The sequence below is a fragment of the Bactrocera neohumeralis genome, chromosome 4, assembly GCF_024586455.1.
Source record: "Bactrocera neohumeralis isolate Rockhampton chromosome 4, APGP_CSIRO_Bneo_wtdbg2-racon-allhic-juicebox.fasta_v2, whole genome shotgun sequence".
Classification (NCBI taxonomy): domain Eukaryota; kingdom Metazoa; phylum Arthropoda; class Insecta; order Diptera; family Tephritidae; genus Bactrocera; species Bactrocera neohumeralis.
The window spans coordinates 39,335,137-39,339,569 of record NC_065921.1 but is presented as its reverse complement, the minus strand read 5'-3'; the positions used below and the strand labels follow the sequence as shown (position 1 = coordinate 39,339,569).

The following is a 4,433-nucleotide window of genomic DNA, read 5'->3' as shown; positions in this document are numbered from 1 at the left end:
CGGCTTAAAGTATAGTGCATTTATTATAGTAGCATAAGTTTAAAGTCCTTTGCAATATAAACAGTACTCTCTGCGATTCAATATTAGGCCTTACATATTGACGATATTTTGTTAAAAGTTTGAATAATATAACACATCAAATTTGGTGGAAAATGTGCATTAGTTCCTATAGAGCCCTTCTGTTCTATACGGGATGTGAAATGTAACGCCTTTGAGTTATTATTGACTTATCGTTTTTCTATTAGTCTTCAGCACATCCGTTATTAGTGGAATGTGCTTATTTATGCGTAAAGATTTGTCCCGAGTTAGAAGTTTGTGTTCTCATTCTACTGGGTGTCTGTGTCCTACATAGATTACAGTTTTCTTATCTTAATTTAGTGCTTAGTTATGTAGGCGTGGCAATTATCCGAAATGCAACTTCTCTAGTTATTCTGATTATTTATATACGCATAGTCCTGTATCTATCTCGATTAGTTTGAGGTGAAATGGAAGTGTTAAAGTTTTAACAGCCATCAAACAGCCAGATTTATGTAAGAGACAGACGCACGTGTTTAAAAGCGGTCAACAGTCGTTGGTGTTCCCAAAATGTATAAGTTATTAATGATTATATTGCTCATTACTCATTATAGATAGATCTTTATATATTATTTTAATATATACTTTTATGAACAGTAAATCATCCAAGTAATAAGTTGAAATATAACAATATGTGTTCAGTTGTTATCCTATAATTGTTAATTGGTTTTTGCTCTGCTTGATTTAATTTAATTTCTTTGCTTTTAAGCACCTCGAAATTAATTGTTTATCCGGTCGGCATATAAAAGCGTTAATTGCGAAGCAGAAATCTGCTAATCGTTTAAATCTTTGAATATTTAATTAGATTTCATTAGTTACTAAACATGCTACATTGCTATGTGGATATACTTGTAAGAAGAGTTACATTGTAAACAATTGTTTTGCTCAGACTTTAATTGTAAAAAAAAATATTTTTAGACTGAAAAATAAAATTGAAATAAATCAGAGATAACCTTTTATGTGCGAGGCGTTCTTACTCTGAGTTTACACGACTTTTCACATTGCACATTACAGGGTGGGCCATTTATTACGTTTGTATAAAATTATTGAAAAATTTATGTTATATTTGAGATATGTATCTTTATTGTATTAAAACAAAATCTAAGATGTCGCCGCTTTAATTAATAATAGCAAAATGGGCTAGTTATAGTATATACATATATAGTATAATACATATTGTCCATAACATTCGATCTCTTGAATGATGGTCGGTTGATCTCCAGTGACATCAATAATAATATGCAATACTTAGAACATATGTTGTTTAGTTCGTGTTAATATTTGATTTATTAGAAACTGAAGACCCGTCCACGCTTCCCTGTGGCTGATAGATAGCTAATACTATTACTACCATCTATATGAATTCTATTAGTTGGATTATAACTATTAGTTAATGAGATATATGTAGCACTTTTATTTATGTTAGTTTACAAATAAATGGATCATAAAGCATTTCGAGTGTTAATAAAGCACTGCTTTTTGGGGAAAATACTGTTGAATTTGGGCTCTGCACCAGGAAAATCAACCGTTGAAAAGTTATTGCTAAGCTCCATCATTTCTCACTGGAGTCCAATCGATAGTCATTCTAGTGGACTGCACATGATCACTGAGCCAGTTATAGTCTTACTGCGTATTTTGTTGCAGTTCTTTGTACTATTCCAAATACTTAGCAATTGTATTAATTTTGAGGAAGAATCTGTTTAAAATTGTACGCATATATTCAAATGATTCCAACAAACATGAATTTTGAAGAAATGCATATGACTTGAAATATAATTTTTGTTTTTATGAGTTGTATTAAATTTTGAGATAAAGAGATAATAGGTATCCTATGTCCTTACCCTGGTTCTAAGCTACCTCCCCACCAATTTTCAGCCAAATCCGTTCAGTCGTTCTTGAGTTATAAATGGTGTAACTAACACAACTTTCTGTTATAAACATAATATATATAGATAAAAACAAAATTATTTCAGAAATGAGTGAAGCCTTCTTTGTTAGTAATAACTTCATATATCCGATTCTTCACAGTTCTATGTTTCCTTATTTTCGTATTGCTTTCCTCCTTTGTACACCTTGCGACTTAATTATAGCTCATCTTTCTACAAATCGCGATAATAGTATAGAAAGCCATCTCAATTAAAACGTTTTTCTTCAGTAAAGACAACTCCAATCATTAAGTCGAGTGTCAGCATAGGTATACTTTTCAACGTTCCAATACGCTCAGAATAGTGGCTTTTCCCATTTTTACGCTAAATGTAACTGCAAAACAATTTATTTGTAAATTTTTGAAGTTATACTTCTTATACGAGTTCGGAAAAGGTTGCGATAGATTCAGGTTGCGCAACCTTGCTCAATATGAATCTACGCAACCTTGTCTGCGAAGATGTTCGAGCAGCAAGCGAAGCGGTGACAATCGGCGATCGTTTGTTCGTTTCTTTCGGCACAGCTCGGCTTTTCTACCAACAACACAATGTTGCCATGCTTATGCTGTTGTTGTTTTTGTAGAACAATGTTTCAATTTTTGGTTGGTGACATATTCAATTAAAAATAAATTTTGTTGGGACTCGAACCTACGTACCTACGTGCTCGTCGTCACTTCTGAAGCGCTTACCACCTAGACCACCATTAACACTTGAATTGCGTTGTCCTAATTATGGTTTGGTTATGCACGAAAGAAATATACAATGGATCGCCGATTGTTACCTCTTTCCTTGCTGCTGCTGCGCATATGTATGTTTGTATGCTTGTTCATTATTGAAGTTAAACTGCTTTTTCTTTCCTTTGTCTTTCATTTCTGCGAATTCTCAACTATTTTATGTGCCCTTTTGTTGAAATACCCTGCGTTGGTCCATTTTTTGGAAATCGACCCGCGATGACGAAGTATTTTCGTTTTATCTGACAGCGTGAGGTTAAGAAGTTCATTTCTAATTTTATCTTGTGGCATATTAGAAATGATGTTTCTTCGAAAATCGTTCGGTTACAACGGATAAAACGACTTCTGAGTGGTGATTTTAATGAATGAATTCCTTTTGTTTGAAACGCTCTGCGTTGGCCGTTGAAAAATTAAGACTATACTTTTCATGATCATTCATTTCTTCAAAGAAATTAATGACCTTTAGAAATATGCATATTTGCATTATTTCGTTGTCATGCCATATTCGTAGCAATAGAAGTTCTATGGCATAAGTAAAGTAATGGCCGCCGATTGTCACCCCTTGCCGCTGTAGCAGCTTCGCCTACAAACATGCGTAAATACATATGTATGTATGTATACGTATGATCGTGAATACATATCGACGCAGATTTTTGCGAGAAGCACTAGAAAGTTGTGCAATTTATGATTTTTGGCTTTTGCCATCGTCGCGAAAAGACGACTTGTTGGCAAAGGCATGCTCGGGGAAAACAGTACAATATTATCGTGAATACCGAACAAGAAAGAAAGCAAAGCGGGAAAAGGAGAAATTGGAAATGATAGCTGGCAGTCAAACGAAGAAGAGGAAAACAGCTGCGGAATATCAGAGAGCGCGTAAAAAAGATTCAACGTTAGCTGTTCCATCAATCTCTGCGGGAGCATCTATAACTACTGATGAATCAACGGTCGTCAATTCACCGATAACTGCTGGGCCTTCAACGCGTGTTGATGGATTACAAAAGAGAGATGATTACGCTGCATATTCTTTTCCGCAACGAAGAGACAGAACTACTTTTCTAGTCAAAGTTCCTTCATTTAGACTTTGCTTTATTCTTCATTTTATGTACATAATAAATTTATAAAATGTGAATTTTACTTTTCTAGTTTTCTTTCATATAAAATGATATGCATTTCTTGGAATATCACTAAGAAGTATAACTTCATCCGCGCGTAGGGACTCCACGCACCTTTTTTTGATTTAAAACTAAGGAATTTTTAGAACAAAATTCGAACTTTGATAAGAAAAGCATGTTGGACAATAAGAACAAGCATGATTATATATAGTATAACAATTTATTTAAAAAAAATGTTGCTGCGTTTAACCTAGGACCAGCATTGTATATACAGAGAATCGAATTCATTTGCCCATATAAAGAGTATCGAATAGTTTCCAGCTATCATTTTACGTATTATTAACAATTACTACTAAAACTCGTAATAGTACAACAACAAGTGACTGAGTTAATATCTTATAATTTGTCACCCTGAGAGTAGCTTAAAGGAGAACCCCACAAATTTGTTGTCGTGCTCGCATTGACCAATTCTCAGAAATTACTGAGGCGTTCAAGTAAAACGAATGCCATTTGGATTATTAAGTTATGACTGATCGAATTCATTCATGAACAGACGTCAACTCAACGCAATGCAGAAAATGCATGAGTTGTGT

At 33.9% G+C, this 4,433-nt stretch overlaps 1 long non-coding RNA gene and 1 pseudogene across 1 annotated transcript in view; one reads left to right on the top strand and one right to left on the bottom strand.

Annotated features, from left to right (window-relative positions):
- Positions 1 to 655: 655 nt before the first annotated feature.
- LOC126756461 (uncharacterized) overlaps positions 656 to 4,433 on the bottom strand; it is a 25,925-nt gene continuing 22,147 nt past the window's right edge. Inside the window, exon 2 of the long non-coding RNA XR_007666582.1 lies at positions 656 to 1,028. This is a non-coding gene — a long non-coding RNA (uncharacterized LOC126756461). The remainder of the gene's footprint in view (positions 1,029 to 4,433) is intronic.
- LOC126757679 (small nucleolar RNA U3) lies at positions 2,941 to 3,082 on the top strand (annotated as a pseudogene).